Below are 19,727 nucleotides of genomic sequence, written 5' to 3'. Positions count from 1 at the left end.
CCTCACCTGATGAGTCATACACTATCCTCACTCCCTGATCTATTCACCATTCCCCACACTCTTATTGTCAGATGAAGACTAGTAAACATTATGAAACTCCATGAAGGTTATTCTGATGATGAATAAGAAACAAAAATAGACATTGATGAGATCCAAGGACTTTCATCACATTTATTAGTGTTCCTTGAATGAATTCCTTCATCTTTTAAAAAACTCACCCTCATGTTTTTCCAAACCCGCATGATTTTATTTCTTCTGTAGAACAGAAAAGAAGAATCTAAAAATAGTTTATTCGACTGGTGCATTACACATTAAGTCTTCTGAAGCTGTACAGTTGTGTGAGAGGAACAGAGCAAAATCTAATCATACCCTCAGCATAGCTCTCAGATTTAATTCCACATTATGGCTAGAAATAAAGTTGCAATTAATGGATTAGTTCACTTCAGAATTAAAATTTCCTGATAATTTACTCACCCCCATGTCATCCAAGATGTTCATGTCTTTCTTTCTTCAGTCGCAAAGAAATTAAGGTTTTTGAGGAAAACATTCCAGGATTTTTCTCCATATAGTGGACTTCACTGGGGTTCAACGGGTTGAAGGTCCAAATTACAGTTTCAGTGCAGCTTCAAAGGGCTCTACACGATCCTAGACGAGGAATAAGGGCCTTATCTAGCAAAACGATCATTCATTTAAAAAAAAAAAAAAAAAATGTATATGCTTTTTAACCACAAATGCTCATCTTGCACTGCTCTGCGATGTGCCACACATGACGCAATCACGTTGGAAAGGTCACGCGTGACGTAGGCGGAAGTACCACGGTAGGGCGAAAAACTCCATATCATTTTCTCCTCCAACTTCAAAATCGTCCGACATCATTGTTTTACCTTTTTTCATAAAGGGCATTTGACTTAGTCTTTGCACGTTCACTTTGTAGACACTGGATCGTTACTTTTCGCCTATGTCACGCGTGACCTTCCTAACGTAATGTGTGATGCATTGCAGAGCTAGTGCAAGACGAGCATTTGTGTTTAAAAAGTATATAAATTTTTTTTTTTTTTTTTTTTTTTTTAAATGAATGATCGTTTCACTAGATAAGACCCTTATTATTCGTCTGGGATAGTGTGGAGCCCTTTGAAGCTGCACTGAAACTACAATTTGGACCTTCAACCCGCAATCAACTGAAATAACATCAAAATTGTGAGACATAAAGTCACAATCATTATAAAGTCAATTAATAGAAATAAAAGTCACAATTAGGAGAAATAAAGTTGTAATTAAAATAAATAAAGTTACAATTAATAGTAATAAAGTTGTAACTGTGAAAAAGTTGCAATTAAGAGAAATAAAGTTACAATTATGAGATATAGTCACAGTTAAGAGAAAAAAAATTTGCAACTAAGATAAAAAAAAAAAGTGAGATATGAAGTCCAACTTGCAAGAAATGAAGTCAAAATTGACAAATAAAGTTTTATAAAGCTTTTTATTTTTTCACTCTGAGGTGGAAACACACTTCCAACTATGTTCTGACTAGTTGAATACTGTTATAAAATGGTTCATCTCTGCACACAACTAAACAATTGTACCAATTTCTTAATATAATGAAAATGTTGGATTTCAACACTAAATAAGCTCCCAAACTTCACAGGCTGTCCACCAGACAGTGATGGTCAGACTGACCAGACAGTGGAAGCGCAAAAAGGACTCCTCAGATCGTGTGTCCTCCAGAAGTACCCCAAACACACATGGGGCCATTACTCTAGTCATGTATACATGAAGTCATCCCTCTCAAGTGTTATCTTATAACAGAATGGAAAAGGTGAGCAAAGGGGCATTCGGTTGTTTGGATAAACCTCCTGAAGAGATCGAAATGCTGCGACACACATTAATATGGCAAGCACAGTGTGAACTCATACACGCACACTTTAAACATTTGTTCCCCTGCTCATTGTCCCAAGAGAGCTCTGTAGTGAATAAGAGGCACAGATGGCCACTGTCAAGAGTGCTGATAAAGTGAAACGTCAAGAAGTGTTTCTCATCACACACACGCAACATTTTCGGAGCATTTGCTATGGAGTTCACACCGGATTATCAACGCCTCTTTGGACTTATGATGCACATTCAGATCTCCTACTCTGCTGACTGCTTCATAATACCACAGCAATTTAATAATCTTTAAAGAAATGTACAGTTATGGTATTTATATATTAAATTCATATATTGCAAAACATAAATATATAGCTAAATCTAGACCTTATTAGAGAAATAACACAGCCTAAAAAAAAGGAAATCTTGGGGTAAATTGTGAAGGCATGTCGATTTTGCGCCCCCCAGGCTAAAAAAGTAAATCCATATGCACAGATATAATCATGTCAGAGATAAAGACATGGAATGTGCACACACATACATTATGTATATATATCATTACATCAAATATAAGCAAAATACATCATGTTCATAATATTTTTGGTAAAGTCACTCGCACATGAAAGACTAGATTCACATCACATCAGGCTTAGATGTCGAAAACAGACAGCTGCAGGCTCCGGAGGGCTTTGTGATTCATACTAGACTCACAGTACATACATGTCAAGGCATGAATCACTAGATTAATTCCTTTTATGTCATGTTTGCTTTTTAAACATATTTCTGATTGTCTTTAGAACCTTAGTTCTGTTTTATTAATACATTTAAAAACCCCTGTGGTGAAAATCAAGTTTTTAATGTTGTTTAAATGTCTATGTGGTGTTTTAATATGTGTTTAAAACAAACCATGTGCAAATTCATGTCAACACCATTGCTGAGTACTTTCTCTTTAAAACGGCAATGATCTAAAGTCAGTTTCAAAAACGCGGGCTTTAGCAATATCATTAACCATGGCCGCTCTGAAGCAGGGGAGTCTCAAGAGAATATATCCCGGTATTTTTCTGTTGATATGAAAATCAGATCGGGTAGATTTAGCAATATAGTATTATGTATATTACCATGTTATGATAAACTTTCTCCACTAAAGTTCTGAGTCGTTCAAAGCATTTCTAAGGATAACGTTACTAATTTTTATAAGGCAGCTGACTCTAAGATGGCGAACATGGTTTGTGTAACATTAGCTACACATTTTTAACAGCTGTTTGATAACTTAGTCAAGCTAATCATATTATTTACCGTTATGTGTCCAATGTTGTGAAAAGCGATACCATTGTGCAGCATTTACCTCAGTAAGACTGGATCGCTGAGCTCGTGCGGTGCGAGTGAGTGGAGGCGGGGCTAATTAGCATATTCATAGATTCGTGTATACTAAATGAAGCAAGCTTAGGGTGTAGAGTTACATTCAAGCTATTTTAAGGCATTTTTTTTTTTTTCACAGCAAAAACGTTTATATATGTAATTTTGGTGATCAAAAATGAGTTTTAAGGGATACAATTATTGACTACATAGGGACTTTAAATATTAAAAACATGCAATTAAATAATTTTACTTTACTGATAAATGGAGAAAGAAAAGGGATTGGCAAAAGGATAAAGAAAAGCAATTTGGCCAAGGTTTGTCTGTTTATTTATTTAAATGCTTTTAAAAAATTGTAAAATTGATGCATTATTTTATTGTTATATTAACTAACACTTTATTTTTTTATTGAATAAGTAAATAAATAAAAAATAGAATTCAAGATTTATTATTTTAAAAAAGCCATTGTTTATTTACATTTTTATTTTTGAATTAATAAACTGATAATTGATTCCGTCATTTTATTTCAAACTGGCACTCCTACTTCCAGTAGTCGACTGACTGTGTGAGAGAAATGGTTGTATATGAACCCCGCAGATGGATGAATAGATTCAGGGATTCTTCTATAGATAGAAATAGTGTCCATTTGTGGTGAGCCATTTTGAAGCCATCAGCCTGAATAAATGATGGCTTGATGACAGAAGAGTGCGGGGCTGATAAAGATTTCAACTGTCCTCAGTTCTTTTGAGCGTGAGAGAGTGAAGATAACTAGCATGCATCTTCATCAAGATGCAAGTTTAATCAACAGCTTCCTCAGGATGTAATTTTATACAAGTCTCTCTAAAGCTGATTTGAATGCGGATATGAAGGACTCATCCTGCATTGCTCTACTCTGAGAAAACAAACAACTTTAATCGTTACTTCTGTTTATTGCCATCTCAAACGGATTTGGAATTCCACAGTGGCAAAACATTGTAAAGTCCAATAATCTAGTGCATCTGACTCATAACAGGAGAAGACTGCAGAACGTCAGAGCCGAAAGACACTTTAGTTGGAATTGAGCTCTGAATTTGAATAGTCTCTGATTCACCATGAAGATTTGAGAGTGACAATGCACTGATTCTTATAGTACTGAGACAAAAGAGGCTAAAAGGTTTATGTATCAAAGAATTATTTATGATTAAATTCTCCAACCTGTTCAGAGGCTTTCACCTGTGTGCGTGCAGTTTTCTGCTGTTTTCCCTTGCTTATCGCTCAGACAAAAAAGAAAAGTTGAGTAAATATTAAGTACAGTTTAGACACAACATTGCCAGTTACTTTGTTTTTTTCCTTGTCAACTAAAATACACTGCTAAAAAAAATTAAGAATCAAAAATCAGATCTCAATGGTGAAAAATATCATGCTGGATATCTATACTGATATGGACTGGGTGATGTGTTAGGAATGAAAGGATGCCACATCGTTTGATGGAAATGAAAATGATCAACCAGAGGACTGAATTCAAACACCCCCCAAAAATCAAAGTGAAAAAATGATGCAGCAGGCTAGTCCATTTTGCTGAAATTTCATTGCAGCAACTCAAAATGGTACTCAGTAGTTTGTATGGCCCCCATGTGCTTGTATGCATGCCTGACAACGTTGAGGCACGCTTCTAATGAGACAACAGATGGTGTCCTGGGGTATTTCCTCCCAGATCTGGACCAGGGCATCACTGAGCTCCTGGACTGTCTGAGGTGCAACCTGGCGGCGTTGGATGGACCGAAAAATAATGTTCCAGAGGTGTTCTATTGGATTTAGGTCAGGCGAGCGTGGGGGCTATTCAATGGTATCAATTCCTTCATCCTCCAGGAACTGCCTGCATACTCTCGCCACAAGGCCGGGCACTGTTGTGCACCAGGAGGAACCCAGGACCCACTGCACCAGCGTAGGGTCTGACAATGGGTCCAAGGATTTCATCCCGATACCTAATGGCAGTCAGGGTGCCATTGTCTAGCCTGTAGAGGATTGTGTGTCCCTCCATGGATATGCCTCCCCAGACCATCACTGACCCACCACCAAACCGGTCATGCTGAACAAGCATAACGTTCTCCACAGCTTCTCCAGACCCTTTCACGTCTGTCACGTGCTCAGGATGAACCTGCTCTCATCTGTGAAAAGCACAGGGCGCCAGTGGCGGACCTGCCCATTCTGGTGTTCAATGGCAAATGCCAATCGAGCTCCACGGTGCTGGGCAGTGAGCACAGGGCCCACTAGAGGACGTCGAGCCCTCAGGCCACCCTCATGAAGTCTGTTTCTGATTGTTTGGTCAGAGACATTCACACCAGTGGCCTGCTGGAGGTCATTTTGTAGGGCTCTGGCAGTGCTCATCCTGTTCCTCCTTCCACAAAAGAGCAGATACCGGTCCTGCTGATGGGTTAAGGACCTTCCTCGGGCCTGTCCAGCTCTCCTAGAGTAACTGCCTGTCTCCTGGAATCTCCTCCATGCTCTTGAGACTGTGCTGGGAGACACGTATTGATGTGCCATCCTGGAGGAGTTGGACTGCCCGTGCAACCTCTGTAGGGTCCAGGTATCACCTCATGCTATCAGTAGTGACACTGACTCTGCAAAACTAGTGAAAAACAGTCAGAAAATATGAGTAGAGAAAAAAAATGTCAATGGCCTCCACCTGTAAAACCATTCCTGTTTTGGGGGTTGTCTCATTGTTGCCCATCTAGTGCACCTGTTGTTAATTTCATTGACACCAAAGCAGCTGAAACCGATTAACAACCCCCTCTGCTACTTAACTGACCAGATTAATATCCCAGGAGTTTAACTGACTTGATGCTATTCTCTGATTAAAAAGTGTTCCTTTAATTTTTTTGAGCAGTATAGTTCATAACAGTCACATTGGAATTAATTGCTGAGTCTCTGAGGAACACAGTAGTGGTGTTTTGTTCCTGAATGAATCAGCATTTTTGAACAAATCAGTTGCGTGAATGGTTCAATGATTCACTTATTAAAGGGATAGTTCGCCCAAAAATGAAAATTATCCCATAATTTACTCACCCTCAAGCCATCCTAGGTGGATATGACTTTCTTATTTCAGTCAAACACAATCGGAGTTATATTAAAAATATTCTGGCTCTTCCAAGCTTGATAATGGGAGTGCATAGTAACCGTGATTTTGAAGCCCAAAAAAGCACATCCATCCATGTATCAATTTAACTTGCAGAAAGAATCGCTGTAAAATCCAGTCTATCTGGAACGCACTCTCATAACCCTACTCAGTTTGAGGAACAGAACTACTTTACAGTTTAATAATTAAACTGCTGTTTAATTATTACGATTTCACATGTTTTATATAAATTTGAATGCATATGAAGTATTGAGTTACGGTCGTGTAGGGGAATCTTACAGTTAAAGACCCAAAAGACCAGATATGATGAATGAAGACCTGGAGTCAGAGTTTAAAAAAATTAATTGAAGAAAATTTTTGAAGAATAGTTTGCAGTTTCATCAGCAGAAGCCAGCTTCAAATCTCACGAGGAGTTCGTAGGCCGCTCTGAGTACATTCACATTTCCACAACAATTATACTTTAACAGAGTCAACTAACTACGTCATTACTTCAGGTTGAATGATTCTGATTGGCTAAGAAAAATAGACAAATTTGGTAATCTTCCACACATGGACAGATAGTCAGAAGCATATCTCCATTCGTCAGGATGCTGACGAGGGGACTCTGGATTTAGGTACTGGATGTCCTTTTGGGGTCATGACATGGTGTCTGTCTGTTCTCCACCAGTACAAAGGACCTGCACAGAACACTTAGCGCACATACACAGATACACATGATTCACAGCTTCTTCAAGGTTGAAGTTGATCTGAGCTCTGCTCTGAGCAGGAAACTTTCCCAAAACATAGTGATTACGTTCTTTTCTCTCAGTGAGAGGTACAGACAATATTCAAAATTATTTTCTAGTGTTTGAAAAGGAAAATAAATGCTTTAACATACGTTGAAGTAGTCATTCAAATAATTTAACAGAAAGATAAATGTTGATTAATAACTTAAAAGATATATAAGCGGCAGTGGTTTCCAGAATCCACCCCCCTTCAGTCAGAACATGTGGTTTGAGGTGTAGTAATTATTATTTAAAAAAATTTATTGCCATAATTTTGATCAAATAAAGAGAATTAATGAATTGAAAATATAAATGGTACTTTTGTGTTCAGAACATTCTTACATTCGTTGCTATTTCACTCACATTGTCATAAGACAAGTCCAATCAGAGAAAAGTACCACAGGATTCAGTGTACTCAGAGACACTGTACAAATACTTCTATTTGTTTTTAACAAAACATGACATTTGGGGATCCCAGATTTATGCATGTAATGAGACAAAATGTTCACATGTTCCCTCATGGGAATAAGCAGTGACATGACACACTTATAAAAACAGAAGATGGGTTTTAAATGTAAGTGGTTTAACTTGTGTGTTCTTGTAGAGGTTTGGGTTTAGCTTTTTGGCCTGACACAGTCCCAGATGCTCTCATGTCTTATTCATATATCATTTGGTTCTTGAATGATGCTTGACTTAAGTGTCTTAGCCTCTACTTTGTGTGTGTGAGACATCACTTTTTAATCTCACAGGGCGATTTTTCCACCAAAAAAAACAAACCATGAGCTTGAACAACTTTGTCTGCACATCTAGCCTCAGGGTCGTCAGCTGAAGTACTTCTTTTCAGAAGTTTTCTTGAACTCCAACCCACCTGCCCTCCAGTTCTGCTTCTATAGTTATACATGGGCTTTAATCTTTGTAAAAGGACACAAAACTAAAATGACTGAAAATATACACACAGAGAGGAACATTGGGATACAGCATGATGTTGAACTGCAGAGACTGTGTGTATGCTGGGAGTGCAGTGAGTCATGGGTCAGTAAATGTACTGCTCTTGTGGCATTTGGAATTGTTTAGTGTTCCTCTTTTTCTCTTTGTCCCTCTCACCACCCATCTTTCCATCACTCAGATTGAAATAGAAGTAGTAAAGACCTTTTCCGTCCACCCTTTAAGTACACAGTACTATTCACTGTGGACACCTTAACAGCACACATGATTCGTCTTAACATCACTGGGAACCTTTTTACGTACAAATACATGCCATTTACAGTGATGAAAAAAATGTGTGAATTTGATGATCAAAATGGCTTGTGCAAAACACACATAAAAGAGACATAAAAGTGTAGAGTCTCAGTGAGGACATGTCTCATCTGTCAATTCAATAACACTGATTAAAGCTAATGTCTCTCCCCTTCAGGCTTAAACTATTAAATAAACTAGACATGTGACATTTCTAAAACTGGACAAGCTCCAGTTTTGGTGTGAGCTTTAAACACATAGCTCACTTTCAAGATGTACTCGGTCATTTTTCCCTCATTAAAAAGTTTTACACATCACTTTTTTAAAATGCATAAAATGTTTACTCACTTAAGATCCACGCCACTAGGAGTCAAGTCAAAGTCCATTCAGAAAAGTGGTCCATATGGCACGTGTTCAGTATGTCTTCTGAAGCAAGTGAAAGGAGAAATGAAGCTCTTCGAAACTCTCAATCATTAAAACCATTAGACACTCGGTCATGGATTCACCACATCAACGCCCTCCAGCTGTGTTTTGAAATTCAAGGATTTTAAAATGCTTCCAATCCAAGGTTCGAAACAGTATGAAGTCGCATTTGCTGAAATCACGTGATGTTGAACGTGAACGTGACGTGACGTTGAACCTCTGGTTCAATACAAAAGATATGTGAATGTTTTAAAGCGTTTCGAAAGCGAACATCACAAAGATTTGTGTGAATAACAGACTGAAATTTAAAGGCCCACTGAGGAGTGTTGGAACGCGCAGCATTATTCAATGTGATGACGTAATTTCAACTGAAACAGGAAGACAGGGCGATATAGAGACAGAGCGACACGCGTCATAATCTGAAAACACGCCCACTGGGGGGGAAACAATCCAACAGTCTCCATTGACATTATATAGCATGAGGCTGCCTCCTTGTCATTTCTGGCTTATAACAAAAAATAGAACAATGTCTAAAAGCTGCTATGTGACATGGTATACAGCAAACAAGCTAAAAAACCCAGAACTAAGTTTTTATAAGCTGTCGACCCCAAAAAACGAATGTTTAAGGACACAAAAGTGGATACAGGCAGTGAGACAGAGTGCAATGGGTCATATTACTATAAGAACTACATTGGAGAGGAACGTATTCGGCGACAGGTAAAATAATACTTTGACATGGTTAAAAATAATGAATGGTTTGTTTTTGTTTATTTGTTTAGCATATGTTTTTGCCGATTACATTCCCCTCCAATGTATTTCTTATAGTAATATGACCCGTTGCGATCTGTCTCACTGCCTGTATCCACTTTTGTGCCTGTATCCGTTTTGGGGTCGACAGCTTATAAAAACTTATTTCTGGGTTTTTTAGCTTGTTAGTGTACACCTTGTCACACAGCAGCTTTTAGGCATTGCTCTGTTTTTTGTAATAAGTCAGAAATGACAAGGAGGCAGCCTCACGCAATACAAAGTCAATGGAGACGGTTGGATTGTTTTGCCCCCCGGTGGGCGTGGTTTTCAGATTATACTAAATGCGCTCTGTCTCTATCCGTTTGTTAAGTCGTGACGAAAGGAACGCCGTTTCCGGGTCCAAGCCTCGACTCGTTTCACTTGAGAATACCATCTCGACGGCCGTTTATAAGCGCTATTTATTCATAATAAACATTTAACATTTTAAAGTTAAACATTTAAAATACTTAGTCTACACAACAGTCTCCATGCTCACAGCGTTACAGATATTAATATTTTAACGATTTATAAAAGATGAATCACTGTCTGGCCATCTGGTATTTTGGTATGGAGATAAAGGTTATGATTATAATTTTTTGGTAGTATCGTGTGTGTGTATATTAGCACCGTTTATTGTTTTCTTGTGGTATGAGATAGAGCGTTTGGACTCGGAAGCGCTGCTGCGTGACGTCAGACTTAACCGAATATCGAACAGCCCCGCCCCTTTTTTTAAAATAGCCAATAGCGCTTAGTTTATGTTACAGCTCGGCCAGAGCCGTTAGACTCTGTAAAACCTCAGTTTCCTTATAATCTCTAACCGTTTCTCCTCCTAATGTCCTTTATATCGCTTTAATATACAGCATTCTGTGCAGAATTCAAATGGGTCTGATACCTTTTGTGGTCTGTGCCGACTCGCGCATATGATCCACTCTGTGCTCTCGTGTCTCTGGACCGGACCGGACCAGACTGCTCGCGTTGCAGCAGTTCATGTGACACTAAGATGAAAACGGACTTCATTCGCGTCAAAGGAAAGCATATTTACACTGTCTGAATCGTTACCTATTCTCTATATAGTGCACTATGTGCCATTCAACATGTAGAAACTAGTAAATGTGTGAACACGTGACCGATTTCAGCCGCTGCTCCAGCGTCTGTAAGAGTGTAGAAGGAGGCGGGACTTCAGATTCTAGAGAGCATTTGATTGGATCTAAGATTTGACGAGAAACTGAAGTGTGATGTGATGTCATGAAAATCCGTGATCCATTTTAGCGGAAGTGAGAGACTGTAAGTTTTGAATGCTTATATCTCCTAAATGCGAATTTTGTCATTGTTTTTGAACACACCAGCTTATTCATAACATTAAGGCTAACATATTCATACTAAAAGCTAAAAAACTTCAATTTTGATTTCAGGGGGACTTTAAAGGGTTAGTTCACCCAAAATGAAAATTCTGTCATTAATTACTCACCCTCACCCTCATCTTCATCTTCAGAACACAAATTAAGATATTTTTGATGAAATCGAGTTTTTTTTTATTTTTTTATCTCCCATAGAAAGCAACGAAATTACCACATTCAAGGTCCAGAGAAGCTTTACTTGGTGTCTTCATGCGAGAGTTCATGAGTAGCGATGTCTGTTTAATAATCCCTTTAAAGGGTTAGTTCACCCAAAAATGAAAATTCTGTCATTAATTACTCACCCTCATGTCGTCCCAAACGCATAAGACCTTTGTTCATCTTCAGAACACAAATTAAGATATTTCTGATGAAATCCAAGAGTTTTTTTTAATCTCCCATAGAAAGCAATGAAATTACCACATTCAAAGTCCAGAGAAGTAGTAAAGACAAAGTTAAAATAGTCAACGTGACTACAGTGTTTCAACCTAAACCTCTCAGATTTCATCAAAAATATCTTAATTTGTGTTCTGAAGATGAACGAAGGTCTTGCGGATTTGGTACGACATGTGAGTGATTAATTAAGGACAGAATTATCATTTTAGGGTGAACTAACCCTTTAAGTCATTTAAAATACACCATAGCTTTACTTAATGTCTTCGTGTTCATGAGTTCAGAGTTCATGAGTAGCGATGTCTGTTTTGTTAATTAATAATCCCTTTAAAGGGTTAGTTCACCCAAAATGAAAATTCTGTCATTATTTACTCACCCTCATGTCGTTCCACACCCGCAAGATCTTCAGAACACAAATTATTTTTGATGACAGAATGCTGTCAGATTTCCTTCCATAGACAGCTAAGTAACTTGATCTTTGATGCTTCAAAAAGTTCATAAAGAGATCGTAAAACGAATCCATATGAATCGAGTGGTTTAGTCCAGATTTTCTGAAGAGACTCAATCGCTTTTTATTATGAACAGATTGAATTTAGGCTTTTACGCACATATAAACCTTGATCAACGAACATAAACAGACGCTCAATGACGCACGAGAACAAACCTCTTCCAGAAGCTCAAACGTGCTGCGTAACCAGTGAGGTTCATTCTCGTGTGTTACGCAGCATGTTTGAGCTTCCAGAAGAGGTTTGCGATCGAGTCGCTTCAAAAAAACCCTCGATTCATATGGATTAGTTTTACGATCTCTTTATGAACTTTTTGAAGCATCAAAAATCAAGTTGCAAAGGCAGTCAATGGAGGGACAGAAAGCTCTCAGATTTCATCAAAAATATCTTAATTTGTGTTCTGAAGATGAACGAAGGTCTTACAGGTTTGGAACGAAATGAGGGTGAGTAATTAATGACATAATTTTCAATTCGGGGTGAACTAACCCTTTAAGTTTTGAATCTTAATAAATCAGTTCACAAAACGGTCTTGAATGATTTGTCCACAAATCGGACTAATCCATTCTCAAGTTCAACTCATTTAATGATCCGGTTACAATGATCATTGGAGGGGAAAATTAGCAGTTAATAACACCTTAAATTTCATTTTTTTTTTTTACACAAATGTATCTTTTATGACTTAGAATATAATTAAAGTCTTATCAAGCACTTTTAAGAATCTTGCAGCTTTTGCATCCTTGAAGCTTGAAAGCGTCTGTTCGTTGGTCTTTCCATTCTCTCCTATTGTGTTTTAAGGAAGAAGGAGACTTGTACATGTTTGAAATGACACAAGGGTGAGTAAATGATGACAAAAGTGACTCACAAGAGCGCATTTTTGCATAAAGCGATAAAGTTCTTCCTCAGTCTGAATCATAATATTGGCTTTATGGAGGAATGTGCTTTATTTAATCAGACGCAAGAGTAAAAAATGCAATACATATTATTTATTTTAGGCTCAGATGTGCAATTCCATTGCCCTCTGCATGATGTGTCCTCTCTGTTTTATTTATTTATTTATTTTTGGATGTGACCCAGCAAGGCAACATGGCAGACATCCCATCTGACTAACAATCTCAGCTCTGGGATCCAGGTCTATATCGTAGACTGTAAAAAAGAATAAAGTCTATATATTGCAATTTTCATCCATTTGTTCCGACCAAGACAGTTTAGTAATTATGCTGGTGTATTTAGAGCGGTGAGAACATGGCAGTGTGTTGCATGAGTGATTTCATATTACGAGGCGAGTAATTCATCTCGACTAAGAGTCTCATTTACTTACAGTCCACTATTAGGAATGATGAAGCATGCGATCTGATCCTTTATTTGAAGATGGAGATGTTTGATTGGGGGTAAAAAAAACAGTTTCTATTAAAAGCAGGCACAACTATCAATCTGAAGCTTTGGCGACAGCTTCCACGCACTCATTTGCCATACCAAATTAGTTTGATTTCCATTTGTTCCAGCCAGGGCACAATTTAATCATATCACATCTATTATCCAAAACATGTTTTGATGCTGGATCACAGCAGCAGTATTAGCAGTATCATACAGCTTCATGTTTTATGAATGTGCATGTGTGTATCTTTACGCGTGTAATAATGGTTTATCTGAAATAGGGTCAGACAGCCCCTAAACAGACCACGGGCACTGTCACCATAGCAACAGCTTGTCCTGCCATCCCCCTGAACTGTTGCCAACACATAATCTGATGTCTCTCATAAGACAAACAATCATAACACTTGTCCTTTAAACTCAACAGGGGAGGTCTAGAATGATGGATGGCACATCCAAACCTCAACCCAGGCCCTACAAAGCCGGTCACAGGGGGTCTGTGTAGTCATCTTTTCAAGCAACACAGGCTTCAGAGGCGGGACATGCACATAACAGCCAGAGGCCTACTAGTGTCCAGATCCCACCTACTGGGTCTTTATATACAGAGTGAATGCCTGAAGAGCCCGGTGCTCCATGTGAGAACAAACCACACAATAACAAGTCTAGTTGTTGAGTTGAGTTTTAAAGGCATATTATCTCTCATTTCCTATTTTTGTCTTACTGTTCATTGCAGTTGTATCCTTAAAGGGTTAGTTCACCCAAAAATGAAAATTCTGTCATTAATTACTCACCCTCGAGTCGTTCCAAACCCGTAAGACCTTCGTTCATCTTCAGAACACAAATTAAGATGTTTTTAAAGAAATCTGGGAGCTTTCTGTCCCTCCTTAGAGATCCAACACAACTACCACTTTCAAAGTCTAGAAAGGTAGTAAAGACATCATTAAAGTACTCCATGTGACTTCAGTGGTTTAACCTCAATTTTATGAAGTGACGCGGGTGCTTTGTTTGTGCAAAAAAGGTAATAGCCCAAAAATAACGATTTTCCCTATTGTGCAGCCAAATTCTCCTCTTAATATATGCACATCTGGGGGGTGTTTTGGGGGTGTTGGAGTGCCGAAAATTTACATATGGGGGTGGAAATCAACCCGCGGAAAACATTTTTACCCGCTGCAACCATAGATATATATATATACATAGATGCCTTCAATGGGCCACTATATGTAAGCTGTCCGCCATATTGGAGCAGTCCCTGAACATTCGAGAGCAAGTTGACTGAGCGTCTGCAATCGTAGTTAGACGCATGTATGAATATCTATATATGAAATAGACTTCAGCAGATGATTTAGCTAAACTAAACAATACAACAAGACGAAGGCATCAGCTGACACAACATTAAAAAGTTATACCATAGTAAAAGTAAAAACATTAAAAGTACCATAGTAAAAACATATAATATTGAATACATCAACACATTCTCACCTGTGAAAGGTTATCCATTTTTTTGGGGAATTTAAATCTCGGAGGTTTCACAACCAGAAGGTGCGCAATGTTGTGCTATCATTGATTCTTACTGTGAGTGACGACACCCTAACCGTTGTAAGATGGCGGGCGCATCGACGTGTCTGGAAGAGGTGGAATGAGGCATCTACGTATACATATCTATGGTGGCAACAACTTCACAAGTTCACACTTACATATATAATTAAGTAGAGTAAAGGCTATGCGTATTTGGCATGCTGCTCTGAGCTTGAAATCTTGGCCCAAACCCAGAGTACTCCCCCGGCTGTGATAAGAATAGTTAGGACTAGAAGTGAGGAAATGGGGTGGTGGAGGGATGCTAATAAAATGTCAAAAGCAGCCCAATTACACGGGAAAACCACGGACTTGGCAACACTGAACTCGCACGTCAACACAACACACATGCAGGAGTGTTCACGAGAGCACCACAACGCATGTGTTTTGTGCTGACATTGTTGCGTGAACATGCTTTGGATAATATTATTTTGTAAATAAAGTTGTAAATTATGTTTTTTTGAGCAAACAAAGCACTCGTGTCGCTTCATAAAATTGAGCTTAAAACACCGGAGTCACATGGAGTACTTTAATGATGTCTTTACTACCCTTCTGGACTTTGAAAGTGGCAGTAGAGTTGGATCTCTACGAAGGTACAGAAACCTCTCAGATTTCATTAAAAATATATTAATGTGTGTTCTGAAGATGAACGAAGGTCTTACGGATGTGGAATGACACGAGGGTGAGTAATTAATGACAGAATTTTCATTTTTGGGTGAACTAACCCTTTAAATTGATTATTTACCTTGATTGCATTCTAAACCCATATGACTTGCTTTATTCTGTAGAACACAAAGGATTATAATTTGAAAAAGTCTTTATTTTTGTCCATACAATGAAAGAAAATGAGGTCCAAAGTTTGAAATATTTAGTGTTTCACAGAAAAAAGACATACAGGTTTGGATCGACATTTTAATTTTTGGATTTAACTATTCCTTATATAGCCATAGTAATATAAAGCTAGTTTTAAATGACGTATTTTCAGATTTCCCACCTTCAAAAATATCTCTGTCCTGTAATCTTCTAAATTTCCCATCTGTGGCATATTTGCTGAAGCTTTAAACACAGCTGAGTACACAACTATTAATATCTTTCTAAGCTCAACATTCTGCCTATGTGTGTGTACATGGCCAAAAGTGTGGACACCCCCTTATGGGTTTGGCTATTTTAGCTATACTGCCACAATGCTCTCAACAATCTTAACAGTAGACAAACAATGTTTTGACCCATTTTGGTTTTTTTAAGGCCTTCTTGGATGTGTTCTGGTCATGCACCTGCTCTAAAGTGTGCACATACCATTTCATTTTATTTCAGCTATGTCCATTACTGGCTAGTAAATAAAATCACACATACAATCTTCTTCTTTGACATTTTTTTCAGTATAATGTGGTTTATTAAAGAGCGCACTAGGATGCAAAACAAAGATGGCCTGCACAAAGCCTAGACCTAAACCCCACTGAACACCTTTGGGACAAATTTGAATGTCGACTGGGAGCCATACAACCCTACTAATTGAATAACTGATGCTTGTGTCTGAATGGGAGCAAATACGCACAACCGTGTTACAACATCTTCCTGGAATAGTGGAAAGCGTTGAGGAACCAAAAGGCGGACCAACTTCCTATAGTATTTAATGGCCAAACTAGTCCCTGTTCTATGGTTTACTAAATTCAGTTTAACTCATCGTCTACATTGTTTTTTCTCTTCTCTCTTCCTCTCAGTGTCTGTCTGAATCTATTTTTTTTTTTTTTTTTTGCTTCCAAGACATTATTTAGTTGGTAGCGCCCCCTAGTGCCACCACTGCTGAATTACAGTACTGCAAGCTGTGTCTCCTAGGGTTCAAGCCCTCAGCATTACTGCCATCGTCTGGATCATATTTTGCTCTCTCCTTTTTTGTATTGATTGACAAAACATTGTATAGTGCATAAATTTTTTTTTTTTTTCCAAATAGGAAGACTTCATGATTTGTGAAATGCCAGACCTGTTAGGTTTATCATCCTGAAAATGTCCCTAAACTGCCATTTTATCCACAAGCAGTGAATTTTTTTTATTAAAAACCTGCCAATGAAAGTGCCATCAAAATAGAAGAATAGTGACACTGACCTTGCTGTGAACCTTTAGCTTTTTATAGAGAGTGAATCCTCCAGTGATCCCAGGACTGGTGTCCCTGAATCTGTAAAACAACAGCCAACTGAAAGCCAATAAGGAGAAGCAGCAGGTAAATGATGAGGATGGTATTTTTCACTCACTCACTCACAGGGTGCCGTTATATTTGTGGTCTGTGGTTTACACAGTATGAGAGCCACTTCTCAGTAAGGCATGATGGACACACGCTGTGAGGAATAGGAGGTGAATGAGACTCAGTATTGATTCTTTGCTCTTGTTTGGGTTGATGAGATGTCTACGTGTGTGTGTGCATGGTGTGGCTACTTATTCATGATTTATTTTTTTGGTGTGTGACTAAGTATATCCCAACAAATTCAGAATGAATTATAGTCACCCTTTTCACGTCATTCAGTACTCTTTACTCTTTTATTAAATACAGTGACGTGTGCTGACTATATCTGCTGCTCTAATTAGCAACTTTTTGTGAGGAATCAAATGTGTTGGACTGTCCTCCACAAAGTGTCACTGGTACAAAAACCTAGAGGAGGTGGTGAAATAGTGGCTAAGGATTTAGTTTGGTAATTTAGATATTCCTGAAAAATGACTGTTCGGTACGTACCTCGGTTTTGAAGTCACAGTTCGGTACGGTTCAGTACAGCTGGGGTAGAAAACTAAACAAAATTGCTTTTTTTTTTTTTTTTTAATTAAACAGTTTACTGAACACTACTAATTGTGTGTCTGTCTTTAAATGAATTTAAACAGAGCCCAAACTATTAGCCTAAATTCAGTTGCTATTTATTTTTTAGATATAGTAATCAACACTCAAATAACAAATTGTTTCCAAACATGTAAACTCCACATAAGGCAGTTTTGCATTAATTTCTAAATCTAATTATAAAATTATGTTTTTACTCCAATTCGTTGTTGAATTATAATCATTTACACGGCTGTCATTTTCATGACAGATTTATTTAAACATAGGCTACATTAAATAATCAAGACATCACTAACAAGTAAAATATAATGAATATATAGGCTAATATAGTGCATATATTTAGCGAAAGAGTTCATTTCTCCAGTGAACTAAAAAGCTGTGGACTCGCCTGAGGTAAATGCTACGTGACATTGTTTACAAGCTGTTTTATTGACGTCTTTCCACCGTTGAAACACTGATTGAGCGATTACAAGAAATATAATATATTTCAGTAAGTTGTATTGTATCTTTCAACATACCTTCAGATGTTCAGTTTTAAAGAGGAAGAGATGATCGCGTTCTCTCGTGCTCCGCGCTGCCGTTTGAAATGAGGTGCCTGTTCAATGATCTGTCACGCGACATCAAAGAGCGTAAAAACGGAATTTTATGTTTGAATTTCGCGATAAAATGGACAGAATTGGAAAGATGACACATTGTTTCTTATCGAAAGTAACAAAATGCGGAGCATATTGCGATTATTAGTCGTTAATGGTGGTAAGGCAACAACGCAGTGTATTTAGATCCAATGGGCCGGCCAGGGCTGGGCGGGGCACGTTTGGTACGCCATGAGAGTATCTCGGTACATACCGTGGGTGGTGTATCGCGGTTTTTAGGTTCAGTTTGAATATCATTACACCCCAGTCTACTGGTAATTTGGTGCCCTTTCCTTGAGATTCTTAGAGTCACAGTTAACAGGAGTGAGTGACACATCATTTCTTCTGTATTGTGACGTACATTAGAGTGAAACGGATTATGGAAAAAGAAATAAATGTATGCTAGGGACTTATCTATCGGTTGTTGATTGGAAGGAGGCAGATCTCAATGCAAGCTTGTAGTAGTAAGAAAGATTGTAAGAAAGCTTAAAGGGTTAGTTCACCCAAAAATGAAAATTCTGTCATTAATTACTCACCCTCATGTCGTTCCACACCCGTAAGACCTTCGTTCATCCTCAGAACGCATATTAAGATATTTTTGATAAAATCCAATGGCTCAGTGAGGCCTCCATTGACAGCAACACTTTCAACGCCCAGAAAACTACTAAAGATGTATTTAAAACAGTTCATGTGACTACAGTGGTTCAACCTTAATGTTATGAAGCGACGAGAATACTTTTTGTGCTCCAAAAAAACAAAACAACTTTATTCAACAATATCTAGTGATGGGCGACTTCAAAACACTGCTTCATGAAGCTTCAAAGCTTTACAAATCTTTTGTTTCGAATCAGTGTCAAAGTCACCATTGTCAATGCAACCATTGAAATTTCAAAACACTTATGACGTAACGAAGCCTTGTTTACTGAAATCACGTGACTTTCACGCTCCGAACCACTGATTCGAAATAAAAGATTTGTAAAGCTTCGAAGCTTCATGAAGCAGTGTTTTGAAATCGGCCATCACTAGATATTTTTGAATAAAGTCTTTTTTTTTTTTTTGGTGCACAAAAAGTATTCTCGTCGCTTCATAACATTAAGGTTGAACCACTAACCACCTTACTCTAAGGCAGTGGTTATCAACTGGTTTTGCTTCAAGGCCAACATTTGACATCAAGTGGCGACTCTACAAAATACCTCCAAAAATTGATTGCACAAAATTAATTGTCTTTAAAATCATTAAAATTAGTGTAATGAATTGCAAAGAATATGCAAAATTATCAATATGACTGAATAGGAAACTATTAACAAAGTGTCAAAGCCACAACGAATTCTGGCATCACATTCTGTCAGCATTTCTCTGAATCACTACGTTTTTTTATTTTAAATCTGTATTGCTTTGAAATCTTTGGCATTTGTGAATATTTTGTTGTAGCTGGATCAAACTGAGCTCCTTATCTGCACTGTTCACTCCAGTGCCCTCTTACACAGATCCTTCT

The 19,727-nt window shown here is 38.0% G+C and overlaps 1 long non-coding RNA gene across 1 annotated transcript; it reads right to left on the bottom strand.

The window, feature by feature from the left end:
• Positions 1–236: 236 nt before the first annotated feature.
• LOC127524555 (uncharacterized) lies at positions 237–17,809 on the bottom strand. Its single transcript, XR_007933082.1, has 3 exons — positions 16,883–17,809; positions 8,683–8,760; positions 237–5,827 (listed from the first exon to the last, which is right to left on the bottom strand). It is a non-coding gene; the product is annotated as an uncharacterized LOC127524555 (long non-coding RNA).
• Between the last annotated feature and the right edge of the window lie 1,918 nt (positions 17,810–19,727).

This window comes from Ctenopharyngodon idella, chromosome 13, assembly GCF_019924925.1.
Source record: "Ctenopharyngodon idella isolate HZGC_01 chromosome 13, HZGC01, whole genome shotgun sequence".
In the NCBI taxonomy this organism is placed as follows: domain Eukaryota; kingdom Metazoa; phylum Chordata; class Actinopteri; order Cypriniformes; family Xenocyprididae; genus Ctenopharyngodon; species Ctenopharyngodon idella.
This window is presented reverse-complemented; position numbering and strand designations above follow the sequence as displayed.